A 20,051-nucleotide genomic window follows, 5' to 3' on the forward strand; every position below is an offset into this window, starting at 1 on the left:
TCATTTAAAATATCTCTAGCTCTGGTTATAGGGACTAGTGACTAGATCTCTAGTCCTATGTTGGGGATAGGAGATTTTTGTGGGAGGTGAAATGGCAAATGGCATTCTAATATCTCACCCATTAGAAACCAGAAGAGCTGCAGTCTCACCTTCTGGTCAGTCAGAAAGTGTCCAGCACTGGAAATTATACCACCCTCATGCCTAAATATACTCCAAAAATATTGAACATATATATATATGTACAGATATATATATATATATATTTTTATATATGCAAAGCATCTTAGCTAATGATTCTGGCTAAATGAAACAATGATCCACTAAGATAATATGTTCTAGTCCATCAGATGTATCTGGGTAACATGCTGTCAAGAGCTGAGAATAGTGTCATCTGAGAAATATACGTCTTGTTTAAAATCCAAATACACTCAAAAGGAATTGTTATTCAGTGATGAATAATCCCAAATCCCATGCTTTCATGCTAATCATCAAAGTCTAAGAAAAGAAAACTACTTAATCTGATTTTAAAGAAAAAAAGTTAGCAGCAACATGGCTAGACAAAATTTTAAGAGAAACTGTGTCATATGACAGACATCTCAATCAATGTAGACAAAAATATTTTTATGTGTGATAAATTTTTATCTTTAAATAATTTTTGAAATTATTTAATACATTCTGAAATTTTAATATAAGGGAACTACTTTCTATGTGATCTTTTCCTTCACCCTGAGAATAATTCATAAAACCAGGCACCTCTAGAAAGACCAGCATGTATGCTTCTAGGAAAGAAATTATTAATTCTTTTTTCTTGGCATGTAGTCAAATGAAAGAAATAAAACAAAAGGTAAGTGTTAGGTTGGCAATTGCCAAGGATAGCTTCCCATAAATGTCTCATACTGGGTTGGCAGAAGCTTGGAGATATGGTTGAAAAATGAATTTATCCCAATTGGTACTTAATAAACTTATCCCAGGAGATGATGCTGAGGCAAGGACTCAGGAGGCTGTGTTGAGAGAATGTTCTCCCTAAATACTAGTTCGCATCAGCTGCCTCTCGTGTTGGCACTAACCCCGGGAGGCTCTTCCAGCTGCCTGAGACAGCTGTCACTGGTCTCCAGTGCCTCATGCTATTCAGAGCACTGCTATTCTCTAAGTGGAGGAAAAGGGCTCACATCTGTACTAAAACTATGCTTAGAGACCTCTGTTGAAAACCCTGGAGACATTTTGAGTTATCCAGAAAAATTGTATTAGGGTTTCAGAGACCTTTAGAGTGTAAAAGGCAGCTAGTCTCTGTAACACAGGTAAGATTCTCCTCATTTTCCTTCATCTCTGCACAGGTTTTTTTCTCAATCCAGGGGTAGTTCTCATGTATTGATGGGTCTTGCCGGTTCAGTGTGTCTAGGAACATCCTCTCCTAGCTCAGCTCCACTGAAACTTATTAATTGAATTTTTTTTCATTGAATCTTATTAATACCTGCCTCCATTTGCTTTTCTTTATATATCCTTTCATATGCCACCACAGCAGACATGCAAATAAGATCATAATAGGTAACATACTTGGTTAAGAAATAATGTTCGACAAACTCAGAAAGAGAAGCAGAACCTGAGACCACCATTCTCTCAACCCCAAATTCCTTGCTTAAAAAAAAGTGAATTCTCATCACTTGAGGGAAATTCAACACAATAGAGAAATGCTGGCAAAGCCCAAAAGATTATAGGACCATTTACAATAAAAGTCAGTAAAGTCAAATTCAGGCACAAACCTACGATAAGACAAAGCCTCTAATTATCCTAACATTTGTTTTTGCAGAGCACATAGAGCAAAGTGAAGAAATATGATTATTGTGAAGACTCAGAAAGGAAACACACTACTAAACCCAAGTTTCTATCACACATTGACTCAAATCTTTTTTTGAAAGTGGATTTAACATAAATGTTAAAAATAAATCAAATCCAGTCACATTGGGAAAACAAGTTGGCCCTTTCTCAACATGCTAAACAGTTACCATATGACCCAAAAAATTTCATTTCTAAGTATATAGCCATGAGAAATGAAGACATATGTCCACACAAAATCTCACATGCAAATGTTCATAGCAACACAATTCAGAAGAGCCCGAAAATAGGAACAAGTCAAATCTCCATCAACTGGTGAATGGATAAGCCCCAAAAATATATAGTCATTTAGACTGTCAAGTCACAAGCAGAAAAAGGGATGGACAAACTTATGGATTAGTGTGGATCACAAAGTGTGGAAAAGTCTAAGTGAAATAGACAAGTCACAAAAGCATAAATACTATCTGGATGTACTTGCAGGAAATTTTCAGAATAGAAATATCTAAACTGATAACAGGTCCGTGGTTGCTTAAAGCTGGAGAGGGTAAAGACAGGAGACTGTGGGCAGTGAACTCATTTGCATGAGTATGATTTTTTTTAAAGGTTGTTGAAAATGTAAACTTGATTACACTGATCTAGGGAGAGAGCTGAAAGGACTGGCAAGCTTTTTTTTTTTAATTTCACTGAGTTCTAGCTTCCATCTCTGGTAGCCACCACTCACCACCCTGCACTGCTAGCTGTAGTTCCAATAGTGTTTAAACACCAATGAAGAGGACCTCAAGTAATAATACTAAAACAATTTTGAAATAAAATTGGTTGTGTTGATAGTCGCCAATTCTATTAGTATACTAATAAACAATCATTTGTAACACTTACATTCTTGAATTAAATGTCAATAATCAATATATCAATTAAGCCATTAAAATAGACAAAAATAAAGCAAAGAGCAAATAAAAAGGAACAACATTCTCACTGAGCTCAGAGGTAATAGAAAACAAAATACTAAACTCTGAAACTTAATATGGTTTTAATCCCATTGGCCATTTAGGAGTAAATATAAAGAGCTACCTTTGCACACAAAGGGGAAAAGCCTATGAATTATTTCACACTTGTCTGATTTATAACTTTTCAAAGTAAGAAAAAAGCAAGAAAGAGTTTATAATGCCTATTGTGCCTTTGTTATATTGGTAGAAAATGATTTGATCAAAACAAGATACGAATAATTTTCACATATGTTTTAAATTATAACAAAATATATTAATCTAAAGTGTTACTTTTTCTTCATTTATTTATTTATTTATTTTGGATTTTGGAGCACATCCAAATGCATAGTAACAATTCCTGGCTTTGTGCTCAAGAATCAATCTTGCTGTTGGTCGGAGGATCATATATGGTGCCAGGGATAGAACTACATGCAAAGTATATGGGTTTAACCACATGCAAAATGAGCACCTTATCTCCTATACCATCATTCCCATCCTTGCCTCAGACTATATCAATTTTATAGCCCGTGCTCATAGCATCTGTAGTAGCTAAAATATAAAAGGTCGTATCTCACATGACATATTTTGTAAAAAAAAAAAAAAAAAAAAAAAAAGCATGCAATTTTGAGGGTAAAAAGCACATGTTTCTTTTTAATATAAACTTGGAAAAAACAGAATTATTACAAAATTAGCAGCCTCCATTTCTTCCTATTGTCTAAAATAGAATATGAAATCACAATTCATAATCTCAGATTCTCTCATTTTAAATTACTAAAAATGAAAATCCTCCATAATCTTACAGACATATTATTAAAATCCACTGTAAATGGGTTCATTTATTAGGTATAAGAAATGAATTGACACGTCTTATAAAAGGTCAAACAAATGATCAATGGGCACTTGAAAAAATTTAGGAACACTGAGTATCATGGAAATGGAAGACAAAAATACATATAGCCTTTTCTTCTTCCATTTCCATGATATATATCATATATATCACAAAGACCAGAAACAACTAGTGTTGCTAGAGATATGAAGATAAAGGGCCCTCATTTGCTATTGCCAGGATGTTTCTAGAAATGTCACTTTGAAAATCAATCTGAGGTTTTAAAAGAGCAGAAAATAGACTTATCATAGAAAAGCATGGGTATTTAGAAGAATACAGAAATGTATTTGAAAGGATAGATGCACTTGCATGTTAATTACAGCTTTATTTATAATAGACAACATTTTTAAATAACTCAAGTGCATAATAATGGATAAGGTTCATAAAGATGTAGTCCCATTGGGTCTCTAGGTATGAGATTCATCAGTAGAGCATTTACTTACATAAATATGCCATGACTTTGATCAAGTGCAATCCTGGCAGGACTGCCATTAAGATCTCTGTGGTGAGAATTCTGGTGCAATCCCAAGAGAGTGAAACAATGCTAACAACAAAAGGAAAGAAATGGGATGAGGAAAATGATATGGTGTATAACAAAGGAATATTACACAGATACAAGAAAAAGTGAAATGGTGCCACCTGCAATAACATGGATGGATTTGAAGGTTGGTGTGCCAGATAAGTCAGAAAAATAAAACAATCAGATAATCTTACTAAAAGTTGGTCTACAGAGAAACAATTTGAAAAATCTCAACTAATTCAAGGCTAAACCCTTGAGTTGGTGAAAGAATTTTATACTTGGTAGTAAGTTGGTCTCAAAATTGACTTCCAAAGAGGTGTGCAAAGCCATTCCAAAACACAATGCATTATAAAACAAAAGCACTAATGATCATTATTAATTACATTTAATGTGAATATTCTATAAGTAATAAATATAAAGTATATTATATATCTAAAATATTAAAAGGGTAATTTAAAATCACTGTCAAGATAGCATGCAAATGTACAAAGTTTTTTTCAATAAAAAATAAAAATTGTCTACATGAAAAATGCACGTAATAAGCTGAATTAGAAGGGTTTTAGGGGTCTCAAACTCAATTTACTTGTGGGCCGCAGGAGGCAAAGTCCGGGTGATCATTGAGTGCAAAGTCAGTAGTAAGCCTTGAACATTGGGGGGTGTGACCCAAACAACTAAAACAAAACAAAACAAAAAAAGATTCCTCTAGGGCAGGGCCACAAAATGTTGTACGGAGGGCTGTTTGTGGCCCGTGGGCCGCGAGTTTGAGACCCCTGGTTTAAGTCTTCCCTTTTAAGGATTCTTAGTTTGTATATTAAACAATAACCATAACATTGATAGCATTTGAACTCCATACAAAATAACAATAATTACATAGAAAATAAGAACTCTAATAATAAAATGAAATTGGAATTGGAATATTAGAATACAGAAATCTATAAGATGCATCTTAAAAAGAACTTGAATATAGAATCAATAGATAATTTCTAACTCTTGAAAATTGTCAAAATCTAATTTTCTACAATTGCACAAAAGAGATGAAGAAAACCTCATGGCAGAAAATATTCATAGGAATATTATTGTATACCTATTGTAGTTATTTTCCAACTATATAAATTAGTATGTTGCACTTCTAAAACTAATGTGTCAATCATAATTTTTAAAGCATATGTTGACCAAAAGAATGTCATGACACTAAATATCATAACTTATTCAGAAAAAAATAAACTAAAATTACCATGAGAACCACTGCACACATGTTATAAAGACTAATATTGCAAGGATTTACAAGAGTAAATATAAGAGAAAATGTAAATATATATCCAAATATAAATATAAGGATCTGAAAGAATGGAACTCTCATATAGTGCTGATAATATAAAATGATGCAATCTCCTAGGAAAGCTCTTTAGCATCTTTTAAAAAAATCAGTCTGTCTTATAAATAGATATTTATCCAAGAGAGATGAAAATTCTTCTCTCTGTAAAGTCTTTTACAAAAACTTCAGAATTTATTCATAATAATGAAAACTGAAAGCCAGGATTTAATCTAATGGTAGAGCATTTGTGTAGGGTGCTGGCGCCAGGCCCCCCAACAAGGCCCATGCAAGGGTCTCTTCCAGCCCATAGCCCCAGAGGCTAGACTGGAGAAAAGGGGAGAAGACTACGGGCCACAGACCACTCGCAAGAAAGCATTGTCAAAGCAATGGACTTCATTTATTGAAGGTAAGGACAAGACTTTTAAGGGAAAATTTTAGGCAGAAAACAGAATGTGGAGTAATACAGTTTAGGCATTACAGCAACAAGATGGTGTGCAGAGACAACAGTCACAGGTACATGGCATCATTGATTTGGATGGTATGCAAAGAGAGCAGTTACGATGCCTATGGCATCATTTAATCAAGAAGTATGTAAAGATGGCGGTTGCAATGCTCATAGCATCATTAAATCAGGAAGTATGTAAAGATAGCAGTTTTAATGCTTATGGCACTCTTAGCCTAAACAGGTTGTTTGACCTGGATGACTTTCTCCTTAGCTCATCCTGCACTCATAACAGCAGGGGCACAAGTCTCTAAACAGAGGCTTTCTTTTATATTCATGGCCAGCTTGCAGAAACCTCATTTCCCAGCTTCTCTCGCCACACATTTGCTATCTATGTATGAGGTGATGGCTTGGATCCTCAGAATTGCCAAAAAATCTTAAATCAAACACCTGAAAATTACAAAATGCCCATTGCTATGTTCTATTTTCCCTTAAAATTCTTTTGTTTTGTTTTGGCTATTTTTTTTTTTTGGAGGGGGCACACCGAGCAGAGTTCAGGGGTTACTTCTGGCTCTACTCTCAAAAATCACTCCTGGAGGAGCCGGAGAGCTAGCATGGAGGTAAGCCATTTGCCTTTCTTGCGGCAGGTCATTGGTTAATATCCCGGCATCCCATATGGTCCACCAAGCCTTCCAGGAGCGATTTCTGAGTGTGGAGCCAGGAGGAACCCCTGAGCTTTGCTGGATGTGACCCCCCCCCCAAAATCATTCCTGGAAGGCTTGGGGGACCATATGGGATGCTGGGTATTGAACCCAGGTCCATCCCAGGTCAGCTGCATGCAAAGCAAACACTCTCCTACTGTGCTATCATTCCAGCCCCTTTATAATTATCTTTGGGAGGTAATGTGGTTATGAGGGTTAAACCATCATGAATAAATGCAAGCAGTGGCCGAATAAAAGTAACCCAGAAAAATTCTGCCATGTGATGACATGAGTTGTCAGCCAATAACCCAAAGAACCACCTCACCAGAACCTGATCATGCCTGACCATTCCACCTTTGAATAACACCCTCTAGATCTATGTTGCTTTTAAACCACCTAGTCTATATTTTGTTACAGATTTGAAGAAAGGCATGTTTGGTATATGAATTGATAAGATTTGTTGCATATGTCCTCATTTCTTACCACTGTGCTAGGAATTCCATCTTCTTTTTATTAAATCTGTTTATGGCAGAGATTTAATAATTACCATGTCTGTATCTATGACTATATACTATTGATCCTTCATAACCGAACATTTTCGGATTCGATACATTTTATTCAATATTAATACATATCATGGCTATGGCCAGTAAAAAGTCTTTACATCTTTGATTTTTCATCAGGAAGGTCCAAAGAGATGTTTTAATAAATCTGTATTATCAAGTTAGGGCAGCGATGATGTGTAATTGTGTGATGACATACATTCCAACAGAAAAGGAAGTCAAATATCTTATTTAATTATTGATGGTTTCAGCACAAAAGTGATAAAGAAAGGCCTGTGTCTAAATAGTTATTCTAATATAAAATGCATCGCAAAGGAAATATTCTATCTGTGCTGCAGCTTGAGCTGGTCTGACACTTGTTAATGCAATCGTCTCTCATTATTCATTTAAACTTTAACTCAGTGGACTCCCCTGCCACCCTGCCAGGAGTGTGAATTAAGATTTAAACAGAAGCCTGTTTCATCATACTTTGCAGTGCAGCCACTCATGAGATCAAAGGAGCACAACTTCTTTTTACTCTTTAAGTAAAGGAAGTAGGAAGTCTGGCCCCTTGGGAAAATGCATAAGAGATTTATAAGTCAGATTGGAAGAGGTGGGAAATGTTCAGAGAAGAAAGAGTAAAAGACCACAAAAAGAGAAATTAGGAAAATGTGAACATCTGGCATTAGGTCTCCTTGCTAAATGAGAGATCAAAACTCAGAATTTCTTCACTCCTTTTTATGTTATTCTCTTGCAGATTATCCAGAAAACATCGGAAAGCAATGAAGCTGTGGGGTACCTCCTCTATGCAGGTTCTGATGGCCTGACACTGAAAGACTCACAGGGAAATTACTTCAGCACAGTAGATAGATTACTTCTCAAGTATCACTTCACCTGAAAGCTTCTCTTTCCTTGTCCAAAAAGCCAAGAATATCTGTAACAACCTTTTACTAGTTGAGCAAAGCTGAAGAATGGAATTGGGAGAGGTTTGTTGTTGTTTTGTTTTGTTTTTCAGAGAAAGCAGAGCGATTATTTACTCACTGCCACCAGAGATGACATTTCAGAGCTCTTGCAAAAAGAGGGGAAAAAATCTCTGATATCTCCTTAAAAGCAGGGTAGTTAAAATATACTCAATGTGGCTCATAACATCTTTGGAAGGGTACTTGCTGGAGGAAAAGAATAAACCTAGCCTGGGATGCCCTCCTTACTAGTCCATGAGAACTGGAATCAACACAATCACTAAAACAGTTTATAGTTCACGTGATAGCTCTGTTTTCATAACCCCTGAAGATCATCTCCAAATTGTGCTGTTTTTGTTTGTATTTAATTCAAATGCTTTGGTCGGTATGCAGAATGGGGAAAAAAATTAAAAGACAGAGGTACATTCAGAATGTTTCTACCCCATCATATCCTTGCCAACTCTATGCTAAACTCTGAGGATGGGTGATCACAGTGAGTATCTGGACCCATGTCCTGAAAACCATTCAAGTTCCATAAATGGTCTCCAAACAGCACCATTGTTAAGAGTGGTAATAGCTGCTATACACAGTGTTTCCTGCATATTCAGTAAAGAAAGGCTCAGGCAAAACAGGGAAGAGCACTTGGGAACTGCTGCAAATATGCAAATGGACATCTTAGGCAGAGAAGTGTAGGTGATACTACAAACCAGCAGGAGCAGTACAGTGCCTTAAAATGAGTGTTCAGGGGGCCAAAGAGATAGTACAGCAGGTGGGGTGTTTGCCTTGCATGTGGCAGACCTGTGTTCAATCCGCAGCATCCCATATGGTCCCCCAAACCTGCCAGGTCTGATTTCTGAACACAGAGCAGGAGTAACCTTTGAGCACTACTGGCTGTGCCCCTCCAAATAATGAAAAATAAGAAGAAAGAAAGAAATGAGTAATCAAAATGTTCAGGGCATAGCAGTCCTGAATAAGTTGATACAAAGAGGCATGATTATGTCAGCATTCTTTGGACAAAGTCAAACATATTAAGAAAATATTATTTTACCATTTAAATCATCATTGAAGCATATTTCAATTGGGAGTTTGTAATACTAGTGATCCAAGGGGACAGAAAAGTAGTACAGCAGGTAGGGTAGGTCTATCCCTAGAAACCTATACTGTCCACTAAATCCATCAGGATGAATCCTGGTGCAAAACCAGGAGTAAGCCCTAAGCCATGCTGGGTGTTTCTTGCCCCCTCTAAAAAAATTGATGACCCAATGGATGATATTAAAAGATTAGTATAAGGGCTAAGATGTAGCTCTGATAGAGCACATGTTAAATATATTGGAGGTGCTGAACTTAATCTCTGTAATGTCAACCCCCTAACACACACACACACACACACACACACACACACACACACATAGCAGGACTGACAGTTACGGCCTCCAAAGACCACAGCAAGGGACTGGAGTGGAAACACAGTGATAGCATATCTGCCTTGCACGCAGGTGACCTAAGATGGACCACGATTCAATCCCCAGCATCTCATCTGGTCTCCCAAGCTAGGAGCGATTCCTGAGTGCAGAGCCAGGAGTACCCCCTGACTATCAAAGGGTGTGGCCCAAAAACCAAAAACCAAACAAATAAAAGGACCACAGCAACAATGACAAACCCACTGTCAGGATAAATGCCCCAAATGAACGTAAGACCAGAAGAGTAAATGCTACCAGACTCTACTTTAAATCTGTACATTAAAGCCCCACAATCATGGAGGCTTCAGTCTTTCCAGGCACAGCCATAAGGGAGCCATCCACCTTGAGAATGTCTGCAGATAGTCACAATGAAAAAACAGAGATTGTCTCTGAATATATCTCAACTTCCTGATTGATATGCAACTGGTGTAGCAGAGAGAGCCTGCATTAAATAACTTGCAACCAATTTCAAATTTGAAGGTAGCAGAAAGGGGAAAATTGAATATTTAACTTCATTTAAAAAATAAAATGTACATGATGGTGTTTGTTTTATTTTTGTTCAATTAAGTTTACAATGTACAATTCACCCCAAAGTTACATGTAAAGCTAAGTAACTCGGCTACCGTTAGTACTGTCTGCTATTATAAATTTTAATATTTTTCATAGTGGGAAGTGGGTACACCAGGAAGTGCCCAGACTTTACTCCTGTAACTATGCTCAGGGACCACTCTTGGCAGAGCTTAAAGGACTATATGAGGTGATCATTATTGAACCTGTGTCAGTTACATGCAAGGTAAGACCCGTGCCCATTACACCATCTCTCCAGATACTAATTGAACTCTTTATAAAAGTCAAATTTTCCTTTTAAATTGTTAGAGAAGATACCTAGAGCAGAAGCCAACTCAACAAATAGTGCCAGAGCCAGGGAAGACATGAGGAAACCCAGAGGCAGGTATCTAATGAGCCCAGTACAATGACTCTCACCCCAAAAGAAGAATTTTTTTTCCTTATTTTTAGGTGAGAAAAAGAGAATAATGCCTTTATTTTCCACCTTAGCTTTGCCTGGTACATACCATACACTGCATTTGATTCATCTTTCTAGAACCCATTTAGGTGCAAAGATATAAAGTCTACTATAGAGTCTAATATAAATAGAGCCTAATCATTTTCAAAATATTTCAGAATATTAATATTTCAGAATATTTGAAATAGAGTCTAATATAAATAGAATCTTATATAAATAAAATCTAATAATATTCAAACTATATCAGACAATTTTTATTTGTTCTTTGCTTTAAAATTGTCTACTACAACTAGGATCTTAAAATGGAAGTTATCGTTGCTATAAAAAATCGTAATATCCACATAATGTTTGCAGCCTACCTAGTCTAACTTGAGGGTTTTTGAATTTCTCTAAAAATAGAACTTACCATGAACTCATGCTTCTAATGCTAATACAGGTCCAGCTGCTATTTCTATGAATCCAAAAATGCCTATATTCAAAATAGTAAATAATAGTAAAAGGCTGCTGCCTGCCTATTTTTTTATCAAAGCCACAAAAATATTATATTGCTGTGGTGACTAAATTTTTTTCTGTGTTTCTCTGAATAAAACAACTTTAGCAGACTCAGAGGACCTGAGAATTTATTGTATCTTTGTGTTACTTCTTACATCGTTTCTCCTCTTTCTCTCTCTCCTCCCTCTCTTCTCTCTCTCTTCCCTTTCCTCTCTCTCCTCCCTCTCTTCTATCTTTCTCTCTTGTCTGTCTCTACTCCCTCTCTCTCTTCTCTCTCCTCTCCCTCATCTCTCTCCTCTCTCTCTCTCCTCCCTCTCTCACCTCTCTCTCTCTCCTCTCTCCTCCCTCTCCTCCCTCTCTCCCGTCCCTCCCTCCCTCCCCCCCCCCCTCTCTCTCTCTCTCCCCAACTCAGCTCTATGTAGATATCCCCAATCTTTCAGGCACCTAGGGCCAGGCTTTTTGATTTCCAAGTCCTTTCCAGATATTTGCAATTAACTGAAAGAAAGAAACCTAAATATGACATATAATTCTCTCTGTGTTTAACAAGAAATACATAATCCTACTGATATGTATCCCTTCCATCCCTCATTCTACCTGCATCTTGAACAAACCTTAATGAAACCATGGTAAGTGACATTACTTCCAGGTGTGAAATCTTTGGAAACTGCTCAGAGAAAAATAACTCCTGTAATTATTCCATAATTTATGAATTATCTAAGAAGAATGATACAACACCAAAAATATGCACAAAAAATGCTGTCAAATCAAAGGAAAACAAATTCCATTTATTACTTGTCCCAAGAAAAGGACACAGAGATTTAATGCAGAGGTGCACAATTGTCACTGTACCTAGCAGCCTGAAGAAAGAAATGAGTTCCAGGAAATGCTATGGATTCACACTGTGACGCTGGAACAGTTACTGACAGGGAAACTGTAAAAACAAACTCTACCCGTCAACGTAAAGGAAGTTACAGAAAGAATTTTTTTTTTTCTGCAGAGGCAGACCTGTGTAAAAATTCATTTCTGTAGAATACAACATGTAGAAATGTCCTTGGTAACAAAAATATTTCTAAGGGATTGCCCATTTTTCGTATTATTTTCAGGTAGACAGGAGTCAGAGTCACGGAAGTAAGTAAATCAGAACAATGTCTTTGAAATGATATAATTCATCTACAAAAATGCTGCTGCTAAAACACCAGCCATACCCTGGTGATTTGCATCATTTTTCAGCACTGAAACTATCCAAGAGAGAACATGTCACCAACTCATATTTTGTAAAAAGGCATGAGTTCTCAAAGGCTGGAATTTCAAATGAAGAAAATTGATATCCACTAAAGGCCCATTCATTTGCTATCTTAGTTTTTATATTCTAACAAATGGTGCTATCAGCACTATTCTCTAAATACAACTCTAAATTCAATCTTCCTGAAATGTGCTCACTTCAAAATGGAAAAGGCTGGCTTTTTGGCCCAGTCAGAAATAATGGTAATAAGAGTGATACAGTAAAAAATGTATAGAAATGCTTATCAATGCTTATAACACAGATTATGGTCTGTATTATATTTAGTATAGAACATGAATGTACAAAAGCAATAGTACACTTAGAAACACAACTGTCATGAATTTTTTCAATTTTCAGAGACCAAAAAGAAATAGAAAATCAAAACAAATATTCATACTATTTCATACTTTTTTTCTACAATAAGGTGTTGCATTGCAAATTTTAGCAAAATATGAATAATAATTTTAGAGAGTGAAATTTACACAGGATAGGATTTAATGATGCTAGTTAATTTTATATGTCAGTTTGCCTGTTATGGTACCCAGATGTACATGAAAATACCCTTCCACAGGTAGTTTAAAAGGAGTTTTATTTTTCAAGTAAGATTAATGTTTAGTCAATAAACTTTGAATAAAGCAGTTTGCCTTCCACCATGTGGAAGGTCTTACTCCATCAGCTGAAGGACACAGGGGAAGAAGGACTAACTCCCATTAATGCAGAAGAAATTCTGCTGTATTCTGTAGTTGGAATTGAGCTAGAACATTCTCTCTTTCCTAGGTCTTCAGTCAGTAGGCCTATATTTATGAAGTAACTATTTTCTAAAAAGATATATCTTAGGGTGACAAATTTTTGTTTCCCTATATTGGTTTGGCAGACATAGATGGTTTGTGAGCAACAGAGGAAGATTAGAAAACCAGTAGAGTAAGTTCAGAAATCAGAAAGACTTACCACTAAAATGCTACCCATCTTCACTCAGATTATTACCCCATGAATTCACCACCCTCACTTGTCTACCTCAGAGGCTCTGACTAGAAGGAGACAAAACAACTACCTTTTCAACAAAATTTAGAAAGCAGAAATAGTTTGAGAATTCCAAATCCAGTATAATGCAGGTCATGGGGGCTCAGCTAGCGTTTTGGGGCAAGGTGTAACCTATGTTGGACTCTGCTCTTAGGAGAAGCAACTTTTAAAAATTGTTGGGGACATAGTGAAGACTATAATTTTGGAGACACTTGACCTGGACAGATTCTCATACCACTAATTGTGACAGTGCATTTCATGCAAGGAACAGAGAGAGCAGAGGGAACGAGGTTTGGTTTATATAGCTGCTAGTGGCTGGCCTTTAAAAATCTCTTAGGTTATTGATCATCTCTCTAACTATGTCCCAAAGAACAGCACTCTTGTAGAAAAAAGGGGTTTATTTCTTATTCTACAAGCAAGTGAACAAAAGGAAAAATGTGGTCTTCCTCACCGGAAAAAAAAAAAATGGAGGTATCAGTGGTTTGCTTTTGCTTTCCTGCCTATAAATCTAACTTGTATAGTATAGTAATCAGTCAGCATAAGAGATCACGTTGAGATGCTGAATTATCAGTCACAAATTAAGCATGTTTCCATCAGAAAGACCAAAGGCTATAAATGTTCCATATTATAGTGTAGTTGTCCCTTTTTTTTTAATTTTTGAGCAGAAATCACAGATTAAATACAATAACTTAATAATTCAAAACCAGAACTAAAACCAGAAGCTAAAACACAGGAAAGTTTATGATCATCATTACATCTTTTTCTGTCAATTCAAGTATCTTTCCCTGCAGCAGAGAGAAATTTAGGATAACCTCTTACAAGTATCAGGACTGGGACCAGAGTGATATTACGCAAGAGTTCACACCTTTTGTATTGGTTTAAAACCCAGATCCTTGTGGGTGGTTCCTGAGTTATAGGATATGTGTTTGTCTCTTGAAGCTCCCTATTACCACCACTTTGTCTAGGCATCTGTCTTGAGGCCCAAACTGTTCATCTAAACCAAATCTGTGAGATTTCTGGAGCCACACCCATAGAGTACTCAGAGGACTCAGAGACTCAGAGTACCTCAACCCCAGTATGGTATCACTGATCAAAAGGGACACCACAGTGACTCTATTGCGAAGTCAGAATATTATGGTACTAACATGCATGAAGTACAACCCAGACAAACATGAATAGAGGGGCAAATGGGTTCCAAAAAGACAAATCAATACAGTCACCTAAATTGTGGCAGAATGAATTCTTGGAATCGTATATTTTTTCTAACCAGCAATTTTATTTCCATTATTACTACTGTTGATTATCTTTTCAAAGCCCCGTTTTTGTTATTATCAATAGTAGGACTGATCTCCAAAATCTTCTGATAGGCATTTTCCCATGGGTATCACCTTGAAATATAGTGCAAACTTTACTATGTGGTACAGTGGGCCTTGGAAAAAACTGCTATAGTGTCCTAAAAAAATGTAAGGCTAAACAGATGTAGGACCATCTCCAAAAATACCCTTTTATTAGAAAAACACATCTGAAAGGCAGTACAATCACCCTAAAGTAAGATTTTGTTATATGAAGTCATTTTCTCTAGTTCCCTGAGACCTCTTCCTCTGATACTCCAATCTGTAAGCCCCCTATCCCATTCCTTAATGCTGACTTAAGAAATCAGAGTCATGTATATGCAGATATATGCAAGTGCATATGCAAATTATTTTCCATATATGCAAATATATTTGACCTTCTCCTACTAATCTGTCTTATGTTATTTTATCATTTTGGGTGGTTAGAAAGTTGGGGGTACACTCAGTGGTGCTCACGGCTTACTCCAGGCTCTATATTCAAGGGTCACATGTAATGCCTGGGATCAAATTGAGGTTGGCCTTATGAAAGACAAGTATCAGAACCCCTGTACTATTGTTTGGTCCTAATGTTCATCTTTTTGCTCTACCAGCCTAAGAATAATGAAGAGGGATAGGAGGATTGTCCACTGTGCTCCTACATGTTGATACTTTTATTTTCCTATCACCTGACCAAATGCATGATCTCTGATAGGTCTGATATCCTTTCTATGTGTGCTAATTTTCTCATGTCTCAATGGAGTAAAGCAAAAGATATTTAATTTCAACCCTAAAAATACAAATATATGTAATATAGTATATAATATGTTATGCATTGTATATTATATATGATGTATTATATATTACATATTAAATATAATGTATTGTTTTATTATTTATTAGCACACTGCAACATCTGGGGATATAGCTCAGTGGTCAAATGTCTACCTTGCAGTGTGAGATCTGGTATTTTGGTACCAAACAAATGAAACAAAATAAGACCTTAACAATCTGATCAGAATGTGAGATAATCAAAGAAAGCACTTGAAGTTCCCTACTTTCTTTTATGTTTTATTCCAGACTCTAGTTCACTACTTTCTAGCTGGCTTCTCACCTACTCCTAAAATAAATCCTGCCCACTGACAAGCCCTAACCTTTACAAAGAACATTGGTCATTTTTTTCTCCTCAGGAGCAAGGCAATGCTATAAAAATTATTGGATTTTTACACTTGAAGTAGATTCATTTTACAGTATATAAATTATACCTCAATTAAAGCCATTTCAAAAGGGCAGTCGACAAAACAAGTGGCAAGGCCAAAAAAGTGCAGTAAAGTTAAACAAACAGAAAAAACTTAATTTAAGGCTATTGCAACTGGAAAGAAAGGCCAGGACTCATCTATTCACTAGAATAGAGTTTTTCAAAGCTGAGAGAATCATAGGCCATCTGTGTTTGCTTATTATACTGATGCAAAGTAAGCATTCAGGAGAAGAAAAAGTTTCCCACCTTGAAACATGATGCCTGCCCAAATTTGGGTTTCCAGCCAGTCACAGGACTTCTGCAAAGGTCTTGTGATCTGTAATCCATTCTCCCCATCCTGACATTGTATTTCCTTCTTGAGAAAACCTTAGATGTAAAACTTGAAGAAGCTTTTCAAATAATTTGCATCTCAAAGGACTCCCCCCCCCCCCAAAATACAGACTACAAAATTTCCTACTAAAAAAACTCTATCACAACTTGGTCAAAATTCTAGAGACCGGAAGAAATCTGTCTTCAGTGGAGCTCAATTGAAAGGGGAAGAATGATTAAGGTCCTAGTAAGCCCCTATGTTCACAAACAAACTCAGCAAGAGAAAATAACTAACCCGAGGACCAGTCAAACAGACGGAAAGAGAAAAAAAAAAAAAGGATCAAAAATATAGTATACGAAGTTATTCAAATTAACTTTTGCAGAAAATTTTGCAAAAAAAAATTCTCTTAAGGATCAGGAGGACCAATCCATGTAGGAAACTTGCCACAAAAGAATGGTGAATAGTTAGGGTATCAGTCCAATGTGACAATGATAATTGAAACTGATCACTCTGGACAAGAACTGGGTGCTGAAAGGGGATAAAATGATATGCATGGTACCTCTTTATTAGTAATAGTGCAAACTGTAATGAAGAAAGAGAGAGAGAAATAAAAATAGAACAGAAGCAAATGGGGAGGGAGGGTAGGAGGGGAAATTGGGGAATTGGTGAAGGGAAATATGCACTGGTGAAGGGTGATGTACATACTATGACTGAAACTCAACCATGAAAAATGTTATAACCATTTGCCTTAATAATTATATAAAAATATTTTATCTCAAAACTAAACTGAGAAGCAACATTTATGAGTCAACCTTGAGTAAAATAAAAATAATAAACAGTATTTATTATGTTGTAAAAATTTCTCAGATTAAAGGAACAAAAGGAAGGGCAATTTGATAGAAAATATGAATCTATTATTTATCTGGACCTTTCAAATCCCCAAGAACTGTAAATACAAAATGTGCTGAAAAGCAGGACACAGAAACCAAATTCCATTACTAAGGAAAACTTGGGCTGTAAAAAGTTACAGTTTATATTATATTGCTTTGTTTTTCACAATACTTTACCCCCAAAAAATATCCTTTTTTTCTCTGTTGTATCAAAAAAACAAACAGAAGACAATAAAATTAGACATTTGAATGAATATACTTTTGTAGAAGTGGAAAAATCAGAGTGAATTTTATATTAGAAATTGACATACTTGTATATGAATTACTAAACGAGCATCTCTATGTTTTATTCTCTTTATTTATAACCTGAAAAGAATGATCCTAAACAGAAGAGAAAATTTCTGTCAAACTTAAGTGAAAAAGATAAAATTAGGCTTTTGAAAGTTATTTTTAATTAAAAGACTAGATGTTATATCCTGTTCTTTCATTTTTAATATCCTTTCCTCTTGTTCTGTTTTTTTAATTTAAAAATGTAATAAAAAATCTGTTATATTCGTTTTAAAGATAATCACAAAACAATCAAGAATTTCTAATAGAAAAACCCAGTGTAAGAATCCTGCTGTTAGAAATTGGAGTATATTCCTCATATTCTGCAGGGAGATGACTTAGTTTACAATTTAAATGTCAGGGCTCAGGAGGAAAATCCCTTCTACTCTTGAGTTCTTATCTTGGTCTGGTCAAGTAATCAAAACAGCATCTGAGAGGTTAGCAAAAGAAAAATCATTGTCCTAGTCTACTTCATGGAACCTAGTGATTGGGTTCAACTTTAACACAACAAAAGAGTGGGGTGTATAACCCATAGTTACAGGTTTGAAGCCCCAAAGAGAAGATAGGGTGATTTTATAGGAGGGTATGAGGGTGATTAAAAAAAATTTTTATTCTAGGTTAAAAATGAGAGTCTCAAAGAGAATAGACATGTTTATAGAAAGATTTACACACACACATACACACACACACACACACACACACACACACACACACACACACACACACACACGCGCGCGCGGCCAAAGATCAGTAGAAGAAAAGAACAACTCTTTTCCCAAAAACCTACAGATAATAACAACCTTCCTTTCTTTTTATTTTTCCCCTTTCTTTACTTAAGTTTGCAGATAATACAGAGTGGCTCAGGAAGCAAGCCAAAAAGAGGATTTTAGTTTTTAGTTTTAAACATAGTAGTCTGCAATCCAACTTCTTCCCCATTTTTCCCTATAATGGCTACTCTGAATTACTTTGAGGACATTAGCCCACCATGTTCCAGCCTCAAGTTTGAATTGTTTGTTGCCATTAAATTTTGTTGGCAATAAACTTTTAAGAAGGCTAGATTCAGATGTATAAGCTGTAGGTTTCCTAAATTAGGTAGATAGATGGACTCATGTTGACAAAAGACAGGAAATGCTACCAGTTTCTATTTCTCATCTGTCTAGGCATTCATTTAAGATGAAAATAAAAATAAAATCTTATATCCTAAGGGAACATATGCAGAAGTTAAAACTATGTAAGTATTTTAAAACACCAGGAAAACAAACACTTTGATAACAAAATACTGACAATATAGAAACAAAAAAATATTCCTTATTTGAGTGATTACATTGACATGCTGGGCTATAAAATTGCTAGGATGGAGCTCCTTAGTGCTTATTTCTAAGAACAGCAGCTTCACTTCTTTCAGATGAACTCTTTTATATAAGATTTTGGAAAAATTAAAGTGATAACCACTGATTTCATTGCTACCACTTTAAACTATCCACTCCTGCTTAGAAAATGATAGAATCTCCCACTAACCTCTGATTTACTGAATTTCTATGTAATAAACACACCTACAATCTTAAGATCAAACAACTCAAATTCAATTCTTTTATACTCAGTGGATTTCTTTCCCAATGTTATTTCTAGCTCTGTGTTTGCTGATAACCTCTGCCCAGTGGTTTATTTCACATGTAGAAATCAGAAAGAAATGTAAACTATAGTCTTCTTAATTTTAAAACTATGCAATAGAAAAAATTGAATCATATTTTACATTTACCTCATCATTAGATATCATAAAACTGAATTGGAACGATACAGAGATGATTAGCATGGCCCCTGCGCAATGATGACACGCAAATTCGTGAAGCGTTCCATATTTTAAAAAATATTAATCTATATTTTACCCCTAGGGGATATCTAAAATCAAGTGTTGTATCTCAAACCAGTTATTAATTTGAGGACACATTTTTTTGACAAAAAGAGTTTTTTTCTAGTATACAAAGTAGCTTTACTGTTGCAGTCAAGATTGAGACCAACTGGTTAAAGAGTCCAATCTTAGGATTCAGATAACTGGGTGTTCAAATGTTTATTGATTCTCTTCCAACTTATTTGACCTGAATCAAATTACGTCACCTAATGTTTAACACCTAGATATTATAAGTAATATCTATAAGAAATATAAGATATCTATAAGAAATATAACTATGGAAACTTCTCCTGCCTGTGCCTGTCTGCCTGTGTTTCTGAATCCCTGAAGATTTCCTCAGAGGCCTAGGGAGCGCACCCCAAAAAAAAACTGCATTTTAAAGGTGCCCAGTAAGTACATTTTGGCTGCCTGTCACTGTCCAATAAGCTGAGGTCTCTGGCCTGTGGAGGCTCTACCCTACTGTGCCTTTGTTCACTCTGAGGACTTCAAGGGAAACTTCTGCCTGTGCCTGTCTACCTGTGTTTCTGAATCCCTGAAGATTTCCTCAGAGGCCTAGGGAGCGCACCCCCA

The 20,051-nt window shown here is 35.9% G+C and overlaps 1 non-coding gene across 1 annotated transcript; it reads left to right on the forward strand.

Moving 5' to 3' along the window:
- Positions 1 to 19,331: 19,331 nt before the first annotated feature.
- Positions 19,332 to 19,435, forward strand: LOC126007474 (U6 spliceosomal RNA). Its single transcript, XR_007495043.1, has one exon. It is a non-coding gene; the product is annotated as a U6 spliceosomal RNA (small nuclear RNA).
- Positions 19,436 to 20,051: the final 616 nt, after the last annotated feature.

Source organism: Suncus etruscus, chromosome 4 (genome assembly GCF_024139225.1).
Source record: "Suncus etruscus isolate mSunEtr1 chromosome 4, mSunEtr1.pri.cur, whole genome shotgun sequence".
Lineage (NCBI taxonomy): Eukaryota > Metazoa > Chordata > Mammalia > Eulipotyphla > Soricidae > Suncus > Suncus etruscus.